The sequence below is a fragment of the Lepidochelys kempii genome, chromosome 1 (genome assembly GCF_965140285.1).
Source record: "Lepidochelys kempii isolate rLepKem1 chromosome 1, rLepKem1.hap1, whole genome shotgun sequence".
NCBI classification, from domain to species: Eukaryota; Metazoa; Chordata; order Testudines; family Cheloniidae; genus Lepidochelys; species Lepidochelys kempii.
The window spans coordinates 304,103,785-304,119,505 of record NC_136380.1 but is presented as its reverse complement, the minus strand read 5'-3'; the positions used below and the strand labels follow the sequence as shown (position 1 = coordinate 304,119,505).

The 15,721-nt window shown below is 39.6% G+C and overlaps 1 protein-coding gene across 2 annotated transcripts in view; it reads right to left on the bottom strand.

The window, feature by feature from the left end:
• The window catches only part of FOXP2 (forkhead box P2), a 555,269-nt gene that overhangs the window by 472,900 nt on the left and 66,648 nt on the right, over nucleotides 1-15,721 (bottom strand). For both annotated transcript variants that reach the window (XM_078851144.1, XM_073328132.1), the window contains exon 2: nucleotides 6,837-6,967. The gene's annotated coding sequence lies outside the window, so the exon portion shown is untranslated. The remainder of the gene's footprint in view (nucleotides 1-6,836; nucleotides 6,968-15,721) is intronic.

Here is a 15,721-nt window from a genome sequence, read left to right as displayed (position 1 = left end):
TGCCAAAGGGCATGCTAATAAAAAGAAAGTACTTGTCTAGGAATTATTAACATGGGGGCATTTCCCTCATTTGAGGATAGCCCACAGGCTGACTTTGCTTTGGAGTAGGTGACAATGAACAATACCAAATATTCCTTTGATGGCGAATCCTTACTTCAGGTTGGGCAAAGATTCCTGAAATAAAAAACTTATTGTGGCTTTGCTTTGCATTGGCATCTTGTTATTTTAGTGATACCAGTAAATATGGTAAGCCAGAGCAAAGGGAAATTGTGTGCCTAGGCCAGTGGTTCTCAAACTTTTGTACTGGTGACCCCTTTCACACAGAAGCCTCTTAGTGCGACGCCCCTTATAAATTAAAAATGCTTATTTAAATATTTAACACTATTATAAATGCTGGAGGTGAAGTGGGGTTTGGGGTGGAGGCTGACAGCTTGTGATCCCCCATGCAAGAGTAGTGTTCCAAGTGAGAAACTCAAAATAGTACACACATGTTCTGATTAGCCCATTTACATGGAGAAATACAGTATCGGAGTAAATCCAGCTGTCCAAATTAATAGTTTTAATAAATGAAAACAGGCAAATTATAAATAAAAGATATTGAATTACAAAATTATACTACAATTGTGTCATACGCACATACAATCTCTATGGCTAGAGGGAATGTGTATTAAGCAACATATGTACAACCCCTAGGCAGAAAATTGCTTAATACACATTCCCTCTAGCCTTTATAGACCTATTATGATCACACAACACAGAATTACAGAAACTAAAACTGGCAAAAGAGCAAAACAATGAAGTCCGTATGCCATCATCATAAGTTAAATACAGTAGTTGCCATTAAAAAGGCAACATTTGCCATCATTTTAATTATAGGGAAAAAATCTAACATTCGATGATAATTGTAATTGTTAGTAAACACTGATTTAATGTCAAGCACTATATAATCATTACCCAATAAGGTGTCAAACTGCTCTTTATTTATTTTCAAACAACCTGAAAACATGCAGTCTAGTCACTTCCATTTAAATATGTAGCCTACAAATAATATTTTTGTAAAAGCGAGCTACTAGCAGCAGAATTTTTTTTTAATGTAACGTCTTTTGCGTCGTACAATATTGGACAAAAAAATGTAAAATCTACTTTAAAATAAAGGCATCTTTTTCTTACTCATTCATTTCCTTTTCCTTCCTATAAAAAAGTATAGTATGAAGATAACAAATTAAAATATTTCCATTTCTCGGCCTGTAAAGCTCAAAAATACAGGGGGAAAAACAAATTAGTACATTTCATAGCAATATTCACTTCATTACTAATGTTAAAATGCTATTTGAAAGGACATTTTGCTGATGATTAACATTAAACATTTCTTCAACATGGAAAATGCATTACCATCAGCACACACAGACGAGGAAATAAATTATCAATTCCAAAAAGAATTCTGTTTATTCACTCAAATGAAAGAAATGTTATTGTCTGTGTCAATGACAATGGTAACATTTTTGCCTCTGAGATAGGTCACATATTCAAGTCCCACACCATGACTTGGCTTCATACCCTAAAGGTAAACTGGAGCGATAGATGATAGATGGAAGAAATGGTGAAGCTGAATACCCGGAGAACCTAAAATCAAGATCCACTGCCTAAAAGGAATTTAAAAATCCCAAAGCACATTTCAAAAAGAGCAGGGGATATATAACAGCATAACTTTATATTACAACACAGCCTCATAGAAGAGCATCTATGTCAAAAGCAATCTAAATAGGATATCCCTACCTTACATGGTAAACTCTCAGTCATTGTGTTGAAAGAGGCCTTGTTAAGGCATCTGAAAACAGAAGGGACTAAAAAATGAATACCTCATGAGTGAACACCTCACAATACACAAAGAGGCCCTGTGTTGCAGTGAAAAAGGACTCAATTAGGCCATTTAGTTGGCAAATGTTCTAGGATCATTTACTCTACTTGGGTCCAATTCAACCTCTATTGAACTCAAAGGAAAGTCTCCCATTGAATTCAATGGGTATTCGACAAGGTCCTGCATGCAATACCAGACTATGATCTGTCACTCAAATTGGACACATGCTGTACAAAATTTTCAAAATTCAGTGCTTAAAGTTAGGCTCCCAAGTCCATATTTAAGATATTCAGATAAGTGACCTGATTTTCAAAAGTGCTAAGTACCTGCAGTTCCCATAAGCACCCATTCGAAAATTTTGGCCATCATCATATATGGGTGCAGTAATACACTGCTATTATTACTTCTTAATTAATACAGTAGGGGTGTTACCTGGCATCAAGGCACCACCCAAAGAGCTGCCAAAGTACAAAGATACCCTACATACAATTGTATTTTACAAGAATATTAAGGTTGCAAACTCAAGCTCTCAAAAGTTATGAAATGCCTGTGCTACCCGAACTCAGCCCCCATGTGCATAAGCTGTCTTTAAATGATCATACAGTATTTTTCCATAAAAATCTCTCTCTCATTCAGTGCCTAAGATAGACAGTGCTCACTGAATGGGTAGCCTCGATTCTCAATACAGCAGGTAGAAATCAGTTTACAGGACAAAGGAGAAGGGGAAGCTTCCATCCCATGGATAAGTCACACAGGTGGACTTCACCAAATAATTACCTCCTGGACCCCTGACTACCATCTTTGCATCTGTGAGCCCTGGAGTCAGAACGATCATCTGGCAGGATTTTCAGATAAAAGCTGCCAAGTGGAAGGAAACAAGGTTCTTTTTAATCAGACTGGACCCTAAGAGGCAAGGACTTTGTCTGCCAGGTAAAAGACCCCTAGCCATCACAGCTGGGATAAACCTGAGAAGCTGAACCTATAAGACTCTGTTATGTTGAACAGAAGTTTTATAAGATAGTAACCAAAGTTTATGTCTTTGTCTGTCTGTGTCTTTACTATTCTTAGTATTGTGTAAATATCGCTTGCTTTATTATCATTTAATTAATAAAGCCTACATATGATTATTACAGTATCAGACTGACCGTTGTCTTATTTGATACACGAGGGAGATCTAAGGAGGAATTGACCTGTGGCATGTGTTTGGTCATTTTGGAACAGAGGAACTTTGACTTTGTGACATTACAATGAAAAGAGCCTAATATCACAGGGGTCCACTTACTTGGTGTCAAATGGGACAGGGGTTTCCCAGGGGACTGTTTAAACTCTATAATGAGACAGGCAAAAGCCTAGTGAATTAATCAGCAGTGTGATTAGCTGGTGTAACGCCTTAGCATTACAACCATAGCTGGCACTGGGTTAACTTCAATATTATTAAACAGTCTGCCCTGAAGTGGAACCCACAGTGATACCAAGCAGTGCGACAGGAGGTCCTTTACCAGTAACTGGAGGTTCTTTGAGATGTGTGGACCTTCTGTGTATTCCACATGTGGGTCTGCATGTGCACCATGTGGCTGAGATAGATTTCCAGTAAGCAATGTCCTTTAGTCTGCACCTGCATACTTGCCCTCCTCATGCTCTGAAACAGAGTACAAAGGGAAGTGCAGACTGACATCTCTCCAGTTCCTCTCTAACCATGAATCATAAGGACATGAAGCAGAGGGGAAGGAGGATGAGTAATGGATATGGATCACATATCTAGAAGAATATCCAGTTTCAGGTAAGAAACCTCCATTTCTTCTTCGAGTGCTAGTTCCTATGTGCATTCCACATGTGGGTGATTAATACATGGTATTTAAACAGGTTCTGAAGAAGATGAAGAAACAAGGAGGTATCTGTGGACATAGAGAATTCTGACTTGGGCCCTGCAGTGGTAAGAAGGAACTGGAGAGGCAACTGTCTGCATCGCCCCTTATACTCTTGGTTCAGAGCACAAGGAAGGCCTGTGGCAGAGACAGAGATAGAATCCAGTTCTGCAGGGTAGCACTCAATTACTAAACCACAAGACCATCCTTTCTCCCCGTCCTCATTCATTATACAATTCCTAATTTATGTATCAAATGAGACTAGGGTCCTACAGACTTGCTCTAGGAATTACTTTGTGGAAGTCCTATGGCCACAGGAGGTCAGACTAGACAATCATAATGGTCACTTCTGGTCTTAGAATCTCTGAATCCATGACAACAGCCTCAGTACACAAAGAAAGTTTTGAAAATCTTGCTGACAAACTCTAACCCGCCTCTACTTTGCATGTATAAATGGCAATTTACAGAGGCTTATAATTAAGGCAAATTAGGATGGATTTTCACAGGAATGGCAAAAGGCACATCCCTGATCCAATGGTGACCCAAGATCAAATTTCAAGTCTCCATCCCAAAGCAAACAGTTGAAAGACTTTTTTTAAAAGGCAAAACAACAAATTTTTCCCTAACAATTGTCAGAAATGGCAGAACCATTCTTGCTAAAATTTTCAAAAAAACAGTTCAGCCTGAGGAGACACCCAACATGGAGAACTTCAGCCTGGATAGCTAAAGTTTGGCAAAGTTATGAGCACTGAAAACAGGGTCTTATAGTTGAAAGTGTAAGGTAACCTTAACAATAGGTTTTCTACCAGCTCTGCTCATAATAAAAGTCATACACTTTGTTTCATAAGGTGAGTGCTTGCTCCTATTAATGATTTGTTCATAAAATCATAGAAATGTAGAGATGGAAGGGACCTCAATAGGTCATTGTAGTCCATCCTCAATGTTGAAGCAGGACCAACTATACTTCAACCATCCCTGAGAGGTGTTTGTCTAACCTGCCTGCAAAACCTCCAGTGACGGGGATTCCACAACCTCCCTTGGAAGTCTATTCCAGGTTTTAAGTACCTTATAGTTAGAAGGCTTTTCCTAATATCTAACCTAAATCTCCCTTACTGCAGATTAAGCTGATAACACTTTGTCCTACCTCTCCTAGTGGGCATGGAGAACAACTGATCACAGTCCACTTTATAATAGCCCTTAATATATTTGAAGACTGTTATCAGGTCTCCTTCAATCATCTTTTCTCAAGACTAAACATGCCACATCTTTTAACCTTTCCTCATAGGTCTTGTTTTCTAAACCTATTATCATTTTTGTTGCTCTCTTCTAGACTCTCTCCAATTTGTCCACCTTTTTATTAAAGCATGGCACCTAGAGCAGGCCCCAGTACTCCAGTTGAGGCCTTAGCGGTGCCAAATAGAGTGGAACAATTACCTCCTGCGTCTTTTATAGAACACTCCTGTTAACACATGCCAGAATGAGATCACATTATGGGTCATATTCTGTTTGCAACACTGCATGTCCCAAATCCTTTTCTGTAGTACTACCGTCCAGCCAGTGATTCCCATTTTGTATTTATACATCTGATTTTTCCTTCTTGAGTGTAGTACTTTGGCTGGCTGGTCTATAATTCACCTAGTCCTCTTTGTTCTCCTTTTTAAAGACAGGTACTGTATTTGCCCTTCTTCAGTCTTCTGGAACCTCACTCATCCTCCATTAGTTCTTGAAGATAATCACTAATGGTTCCAAGTTTGCTTTGGCTAGTTCCTTAAGTATCCTAGGGTCAATTCATCAGGCCCAGGGTATTTTTGCCTACTTCTTTCTCTTATATATATATAGGATAATAATTTAGTCATACCATCCCTTTCACACTCAAAAGAAAAAAGTGTTCATTTTTAACAACTAAATCTAGGTTATGTTTCTGAATTTCCTTTTAATTATTGTCTTGACCTAAAATCTACTGAAGTCAAAAGGAGTCTTTTCACTGACTTCAATGGGCTTTCATGCTATATGTGCCGAGCATAGCATATCATCAGCACTTACAAAATAAAAATGAATAATGTTTTAAGCTCTCATAACTTTTACAGACAGCTACTAGCATTGCAGCCAAAATCAGAGGCAAAATCTGTACTGAGAGGGTAAATGAAATGAAAGAGGAAGGGAGATGGGGAGAAAACCATTATAAAATTGGCACAAAATGAAATGGTGTGCAAAGCCCTGCCTCCTCCTACTTCTCCCACCTCTCCAAAACAAACAAACACTCACTCAGAAAAGCTTACTCTATGCTATACTTTCCTGGGGAGGGAAAGAATGTCTTTGCACATGTCATTTACTCCAATGACAGCATTAACGTGATATCATCTAATCCAGGTCTAATTCTTGGTGCCAGACAAAAGTCAGGATAACATTTTTTAAGCTTTCAAAAATAGCAATAGATAATTTAAATACATCGTGTTCCTCGTAACCTTTAGTACAAGAAGTTAAAAGACAACTCTTTACTTCCTATTGGTTTGGAATATTTCCTATTGTGGTTGGAATTTAGAATGAACATTGTAAAAAAACTCTTTTTCCATAATGTGAAATGCTCAACAGGAAACAGTAACAAAGCATTAGAATCTATAACCAAAATTACGAACCGTGCAGTACATCAGAGCTCTGAATGAGATTAAGATTTCAGCATCAATGATCACCCAGCAAAGTAAAAAGAGAAGTGTTCCTTTACTTCACACTGCCCAACAGCGTCTGATCTCCAAGACTGGTACTACCATTCACTAGCACAAAAACATGCTTCTTCTCTTTTTTTTAAAAAAAGAGACAAAGATTTAAAGTTATAAAGTGGTAAAAAAGTGTGCTTCTGATTTTTATTGCCAGTGCACAATTTTCACAAAAACAAAAAATTGTACCACTTAATAGGAGAGAAAAAACTAATATTCTGGAGCTGACTATCACATCCACAAGGGCACACACTTTCAAACTTTCTGCAACCACTACAGCATTTTCCAATGCTCTATTTTGCTTTTTAAACAATACCAGTCAATAGTATTGTAGCATGCATAGCATACAATATCACATTAGAATCAGTCGGAGCCACAGATACATTATAAATTACTTACATCTCCTTGGGGTCCCTTCTTCACCTCCCTGTGTTGAGGAAGGAGTAGTCTTTGTCTTTCTGCTTACACTGGCTCTTTCTCCAAGGAGCGTCTTTCACTTCTCCAGCAGATAAGGATGAAGTTTCTTCAGCCTTTAAGTTATCAAGGGGAAAGGAATAGAGAAAGGTGTAAGTCTGTCACTTTGGGTCCTGTATCAGGTGACTACAATGATTTATTTTAAACACAATTCAGTGTATTTACTGAAAAATATATTTATATACGTATACAGTATATTTGGTGAGGCGGGGGGTGTGAACCATTTGATTTATATATCATCTTCCTACATCAAGCATTTAAAAACATGCAAATCAGTCACCTACTTCATGGTTAGGATTCATTATAAGCTAAACATAGCCTCAGGAGCCAAACATATATTCTCATTTTACAGTACCAAGAAATTCATAATAGTTTAGATAGGTTCAGATAAGTACCTGAGGTTTTGGTGCTCATCCAAACCAACCTCCTATATTTAGAGTTGCCCATCACTAATAAATATTCTTGCTATTCTTCATGCTCCCCTTCTGTTACACAAAATTGTAGTGTCTGGTTCTCTGTTGCCTATGTCTTATATAATCATTTTCATCATGAAAAACGGGTACAAAATGGGTAGCATTTTACACCAACTTTACACTGGTGTAACTGACTACTCAAGCTGAAGGGCATTAGGGAGTCAGGCCAATGGTAATTTCAGATTGGAAGTACACAATTGATTCTTTTGAGTTTCATAGAAATTTTCCTTCCATCCCATTGCCGTTTAGTTTACAGCACGCTAACAAACTCAATTAGTTTTGAACCCAGAAGGCAGGCAGCAAACCTATCTAATCCAAATAGTTGGACCACATAAAATAACAAAATGAGGAAACAAAGTAACAACATTTTCCCAGGCTCCATTCTCCCAAGCCAACCATGTAAAAGTAGCTGAAAAAGAGGGCCATATGTCCAATCTCTGTCTCAAGTCCCCAGCTGATTTCATCTTTTAGAGTCCATGGTCTCACCTAATGAATTTCCAATATGGTTCAACTCTTACCCAAATGCTGGTCAGCTTTTGTGTATCCCAAGTTTCCTTGCTAAGCAAACCTTAAAAACTAGCAAAAAGAACAAGGAGTACTCGTGGCATCTTAGAGACTAACAAATTTATTTGAGCATAAGCTTTCGTGGGCTAAAGCCCACTTTGTCAGATGCATGCAGTGCAAAACACAGTAGGAAGATATAGATATATACACACACACACACACACACACATACGGAGAACATGAAAAATGGGGGTTGCCATACCAACGCTAATGAGAGTAATCGATTAAGGTGGACTATTATCAGCAGGAGAAAAAAACTTTTGTAGTGATAATCAGGATGGCCCATTTCAAACAGTTGACAAGAAGGTGTGAGTAACAGTAGGGGGAAAATTAGCATGGGGAAATTGTTTTTAGTTTGTGTAATGACTCATCCACCCCCAGTCTTTATTCAAGCCTCATTTAATGGTGTCCAGTTTGCAAATTATTTTCAGCTCTGTAGTTTCTCATTGGAGTCTGTTTTTTTTGTTGAATAATTGCGACTTTTAGGTCTGTAATTGAGTGTCCAGGGAGGTTGAAGTGTTCTCCGACTCGTTTTTGAATGTTATAATTCTTGATGTCTGATTTGTGTCCATTTATTCTTTTACGTAGAGACTGTCCGGTTTGGCCAATGTACATGGCAGAGGGGCATTGCTGGCACATGCTGGCATATATCACATTGGTAGATGAGCAGGTGATTTTGTATTTTGTATTTTAATATTTCTTCTTATTGTTAAACACATCTTTTTCGCTTTAATCTCCAGAATACAGCTATGTTTTTGCTGTATTTTGGGTAAGTGCAGATCAATGTATAGTCCTTCAGGGAAGCCTTCTGAACTGGCAGAGAGTGAATGATTGATATCAGGAACAAAAACTTTTTGCTATCATAAAATGGCATGTCATTTATAGGAAAACCCACGTTAATTAATTCTCTCTATACCAGATTTGTCAGAGGAATATACCAGGTCCTTCACACTATTCTGCATAATAGCAGAAGCAAATTACATTGTGTATGGAAAAACACACCTCTTTGTGCTAGTGAACTGAATGTTTCCATATCTAACACATCTCTACTTTATGTGAAGAAAAAGCTTATATCAACAAAAAGAAACTTTGCTTAGATATCAGTATGCACCTGCAGAAGTCCCTCTTGCAACTCCATGAAATAACACCTGACTTTCATGTAAAAAAAAAAAAAGGTCTAAAAGCTTCCTACAAGTCTATACCTATCTATATTTATCACTGTTCTTTCTACACATTGCAGTGGGGAATTTAGCCTTATAAAGGTATTTTTGTTCTTTGCCAGCTTAACATACTGGGTCACAATATGTACAGTGTAATAGTCACTCCCTCTAGTGGATGGAGACCTTCAAAAGAAGATAGACAGTAAGTCCTGTTACAACTAATGACTGTTAATGGTGTTTTACCCTTTAACTCAAGAAGCTGAATTTGAGAAGCAGTATGGCTCTGTGGACAGTGTACCAGATGGGGAGACAGAAGATGGGGGATCCATTCTTGGCTCCACTGACCTGCTGTCTGACTTTAGGCAAGTTCCTTCTCCTACGTGTTCCTCTGTTTCCACTTCAAAATTTTGTATACTTGTCTATTTAGAATGTAAACTTTTCAGTAGAGTTGGGTGAAATATTTTTGGCAAATAGTTTATTCTTAACTGTGAATTGCCTCTATGACTGGCAATGAATAGCCAGGGAAAGAGCGTGAGAATGATCCGATAGCCAGGGGAGGCACTCACCTACGATATGAGAGAACCTAGTTCAGGGCTCTGCTCCAATGAATATTCAGTTATTCATAAGAAGTGGAATAGCTTCAACAGGGGAGACTGTGAGAAAATTGCCCCATAACATCCCATAGCCCAGTGGTCAGGGCACTCTCCTACAATGTGGGAGACCTAAGTACAGATCTTTTCTCCACATCAGACAGAAGAGAATTGAACCTCGGTCTCCCACATCCCAGGTGAGTTCCCTAATCACTGGGCTAAACGTTATAAGGGAGACAATGGCTTCTTCATCTTCCTCCAGGTTATAAGGGGGGCGCTCCTTCCACTGTTTTTTTTTCTTAGATATTTAGGTCAGAAGGGACCATTATGATCATCTAGTCTGACCTCCTGCACAACGCAGGCCACAGAATTTCACCCACTACTCCTACAAAAAAAACCTCACACCTGTGCTACTGAAGTCCTCAAATCATAGTTTAAAGACTTCAAGGAGCAGAGAATCCTCCAGCAAGTGACCCGTGCCCCACGCTACAGACGAAGGCGAAAAACCTCCAGGGCCTCTTCCAATCTGCCATGGAGGAAAATTCCTTCCAGACCCCAAATATGGCAATCAGCTAAACCCTGAGCATATGGGCAAGATTCATCAGCCAGATACTACAGAAAATTCTTTCCTGGGTAACTCGGATCTCACCCCATCTAATAGCCCATCACAGGCCATTGGGCCTATTTACCATGAATATTTAATTACCAAAACCATGTTGCCCCATCATACCATCTCCTCCATAAACTTATCAAGTTTAATCTTAAAGCCAGATAGATCTTTTGCCCCCACTGCTTCTCTTGGAAGGCTATTCCAAAACTTCACTCCTCTGATGGTTAAAAACCTTCATCTAATTTCTACTCTAAATTTCCTAGTGGCCAGTTTATATCCATTTCTTCTTGTGTCCACATTGGTACTGAGCTTAAATAATTCCTCTCCCTCTCTGGTATTTATCCCTCTGATATATTTATAGAGAGCAATCATATCTCCCCTCAACCTTCTTTTAGTTAGGCTAAACAAGCCAAGCTCCCTGAGTCTCCTTTCATAAGACAAGTTTTCCATTCCTTGGATCGTCCTAGTAGCTCTTCTCTGTACCTGTTCCAGTTTGAATTCATCTTTCTTAAACATGGGAGACCAGAACTGCACACAGTATTCCAGGTGAGGTCTCACCAGTGCCTTGTATAACGGTCCTAAAACCTCCTTATCCCTACTGGAAATACCTCTCCTGATGCATCCCAAGACCGCATTAGCTTTTTTCACAGCCATATCACATTGGCGGCTCATAGTCATCCTATGATCAACCAATACTCCAAGGTCCTTTTCCTCCTCCGTTACGTCTAATTGATGCGTCCCTAGCTTATAACTAAAATTCTTGTTATTAATCCCTAAATGCATGACCTTACACTTCTCACTATTAAATTTCATCCTATTACTATTACTCCAGTTTACAAAGTCATCCAGATCCTCCTGTAGGGTATCCCTGGCCTTCTCTAAATTGGCAATACCTCCCAGCTTTGTATCATCTGCAAACTTTATTAGCACACTCCCACTTTTTGTGCCAAGGTCAGTAATAAAAAGATTAAATAAGATTGGTCCCAAAACCGATCCTTGAGGAACTCCACTGGTAACCTCCCTCCAGCCTGACAGTTCACCTTTCAGTAGGACCCGTTGTAGTCTCCCCTTTAACCAATTCCTTATCCACCTTTCAATTTTCCTATTGATCCCCATCTTATCCGATTTAACTAATAATTCCCCATGTGGCACGGTATCAAATGCCTTACTAAAATCCAGGTAAATGAGATCCATTGTGTTTCCTTTGTCTAAAAAATCTGTTACTTTCTCAAAGAAAGAAATCAGGTTGGTTTGGCAAGGAGATCAGGTTGGTTTGGCACTGTTGAGTGAAGCTATTCCTCTTTTCCTTTTGTCAAAATGCCTCAAATCAAAATAAAGAAATTCAGAGTTGGGAAGAAACAAAACATTTTGTTTCAACCTGACCTGATGTTTTTTCTACTTTTTGATTTGCTTAAAAAAAAATGGTTTGACCCAAAACATAACAACTTTTTTTCCCCAGAATTACTAGTGAACCAAAAATCCATTATTCAGCAGCTGTCCTTTTTAGGACAGTGATTGTCCTTTACCATGTGTTTCCACAACACCTAGCACAACAGAAGCCTGATCTCTGTTGAAGCCTCTAGTCCCTACTATAATACAAATAATTAATGTGCATGTATAAGAGCTGAAATCTCAGCAAAGATCGCCTCTGCACAAAAGTTTGGTGAAATGCACTCTGCACACATTAAATTAGGGGACATGATGTTGCATTACACCATTTCCCAGAATGAACCCTATGAAATACAAAAAATTAAAAATACTGGGAAATATTGTCCCCAACAAAAACACAACAACAAAAAGAGAGAAGCAGCATGTTAGTATAACAGTGCACAACCATGTGTCTACTGTGTACTTTTATTCCCAATTATTTAAATCATTGGTTCTCAGCCTTTTTCATACCATGACCCCATTTCACAAGAGGAAAGAAAATTGAGGTCCCCCCTTATAGCTTTGTGGCTCATCCTCTTCCAGATAGCTAGTAGAGATAGTCAAAATCTGCTGGTTGAACCCAGGACTGAAATCACGGCCATGAAGATCAACAACCTCCAAAGTGAAAATCGGTAAAATGGGAATTACTGATACATCTTTTCCAGCCTACTTGCTACATGTGTATCCATTTTAAGGTTAGAAAATTACATTTTTCTGAAAAACTGATTTTATGTATGCATTAGCTCAGTACCATCCCTAGTGCAACTCTATGTCAAAGACATTACTTCACGGATAAAATTTGTTGTCCCATTAGATGTACAAATACTTCACTTGATTTAAATTTGACTTCCACTCAGGAAGCAACTGAATTTTACACGAGACCTATGGGATAGAAGGTGCTGGGAAATATCTCCAGAACACGTGTATAGTAGGTTAGGCCTTTACAAACAGTAAAGAGGGTGTACATACACTAACTATATATGTAAAGAGGTTGGGGGTGGGGGGTTCGCAAAGCTGATGTAGGGGGGGTCATGGGATTGCCACCCCACTTGGCTCTGAAGGCAGCAGTCACGGAGCTTCCTGCAGCCAGGGGAGATTCCTGGAGGTGGAGGTAGATCTTTTCTCCCCCATGCTGCTGGGAGCCTTCAGAGCTGGCAGCCGCCATGGAGCTTCCTGCAGCCAGGGGAGGTACCCAGAAGTTGAGTCTGATCTCCCCCCAAGAGCAGTCATGCAGGAGAAGAGGAAGTCCTGTCCCGCCCCTGCCCGGCCGGGACTAGCAGTTAGGAGCCCCTGGCAGGGGCGCTCCTAGCAGCACGCAGGAGATCAGACACACACTCCACCTCTGGAAATCTCCCTTGGCTGCAGGAAGCTCCGTGGCTACTGCCTTCAGACCTGACTCTGAAAGCAGCGCAGCAGTGGAGCTTCCTGCAGCTGGAGGTTGGTCTGATCTCACCCCGAGAGTGGCCGTGCAGGGGAAAAGGAAGGTCTGTCCCTCCTCAGCCCGGTGGACTAGCCGCTGAACCCCAGTGAATGGTAGGTGCCCCCAGCCCTGCCGTTCCGCTGCCCCTCCAATAGCTAGATTTCACAGGGAAGGTCTCATTTCACAGTCCGTGACATGTTTTTCACGGCCATGAATTTGGTAGAAACGTAATTACGTGGTGTGGTGCAAAGGTTTTACCTGCATGACCTTCACCACAGCTGATGAAACCACAAGTGAGTTACGCAGGTGATCTTAAATGAGTGTTGATAAAACTCTTTAACCCACAGTACCATGTATTTTGTACACAGGCTGTTACAGAAAAAGTATCTTAGGTATGTTTTAGAAAGTCCATAACATTTATTAGGCTTATATACCTTACTTACCATAAATTCCATTCTTAACTCCCCTAAAGATGATCTAAAACAGCTTACCCCCACACACACACACACATACACACAAAAAAACCTCTCTGAATTTAAAGTCTGATTATCTCTGCCTGATTCACAGCTAGACAGGATGGATTGACCCCATTAGGAAACTAGAATCTTCCCTATCCAATGATATAAGACTCCTGTTTCTTGCTTCATAGGGTCCCAAAATATCTGATTTTACATTTACAATATTTTTCACTATAGAAATATCATTGGGACAGGCTGAATCTTTCCACATCCAAGGACTTGGACAGGTGTAATATCAGATATGGGACATGGGAATAATTTTCACATTTGAGGAAAGAAAGAAAAAACTTTTCTGTGGCAGATTAAAATAAAACAGTAGTTGTTTGAAATTGTTTGGTGCGGGAGGGGGGTCAGAATTTTGGACTAATTCTAATGAGATGGAATAGAGGGGAAATGCTGGCAAGATGGTCAAAGATTCATGATCAATTCATTTATCACCTGGCTTACTAGTTTAATCACATGGATATCAGCTCCATCATTGAATTAGGTGTTTAGGTGAAGACTAACTGGCTACAAGTTAATCTAGACAACAATGGGACAACATAGGCTGTTAGGATGTGCAGCTGGAGGAACTGGCAGAATATATATTGACACCCATGCTTAGAGAAATGTGGTCAACATCTGAAACACAGCCATATAACTTAGAAAGATCATAGGCTACTCCTAGATGCCCAAAATAGCAGCTGTGGCTAAGTGTGCTTTTCTTCATCTACCCCCAGTGAGAACAGGGCAACCTTCTCTCTGATGTAGTACTTGACAGCTATTTCTGCTTGTCATTGCACCATTAAAGGTGTTCAACATGATCCAATAAAACTAGTGTAGAATGCATCTGCCTGCCTATCAAGTAGAATTTCACACTGAGAGAACATTAAGCTGGTGCTCTGCAAACTACACTTGCTGCTGATCAGTTTTCAGATAGGTAGAATTCAAGATGTTAGTTTTAACCTATAAATCTCAAGATTTGGGCCCTGCAATCACCACTCTTTCCATGAAACATTGTCAAACTCATGTTAGAGTGTCTATTGATCTGAAGCTATCTACCAAACAATGGGAGCGAGTTGCTGGCAGGGTGTTCTCCCTGTGATGTCTTCAAATCTGGAACTTGCTCTCCACTTTAGTCTGCCAGAGCTTAGACAACCTGCCAGGCCCACTACAGAGCTCTCCATTCTCCAACACCCTGACTAGGATTTTAGGGATAGTTTGGGCCTATTTTATATTCATTATATTTGCCAATGGATATTCATTTGTGTCAAATCTGGGTGATTAGTCCTTTTTGCTGAATTGTTGTTTATATTGCATATTTTATTTTAAATGGCACTCCTTTGCATAGTGTGGCACAACTATAGAGGATATGGGTTAAATTTTCAAAAGCACCAAAGTGACTAAGGAGCTTAAGACCCATATTTAATAGTGATTTAGGGTAGCTCTACACTACAGCTGTGAGTGTGCTTCCCAGTGCAGGTAGAAAGATGTGCTAGCTCTCCTTGAGCAAGCACACTAAAAATAGCAGTGTGCTCATGGTGTTATGGGCAGCAGCTCCCACAAGCTGCCAGAGTGCAAGTCTGTCTGACCCTCAGGGTATGTATTAGGGAAGTTAGCCTGAGTCACTGTTCATGCTACTGTGGCCACACGGCTATTTTTATTTCACTAGCCAGAGCAGAACAAGCACATCTGTCTACCCGCACTGGGAAGAGCATTTCCCACTGCAGTATAGACATACCCCTAGGAAGTTAGAAGCCAAAGTCTAATGGAAAGGCTGCTGAGTGCCTAAGTCCCTTCTGAAAATGGGACTTAGGTGCTTTTGAAAATTTTTTCCGTATTTCATAGCTATAATATAGTCACACAAATTCATGAGAGAAACTCTCCAAATATTATTATTACTATTACCATAGCATCTAAGAGACCTATTCATGGACCAGAACCTTGTAGTTCATATTAATATTATACAATAAAAATGATTCAAAGTTAGATGATACATTTTTTGGACAAATGATTCTTCGGGCTTTTGTGTGAATTAAAGTAGCTCTTTTAAACATACAAGAAAATT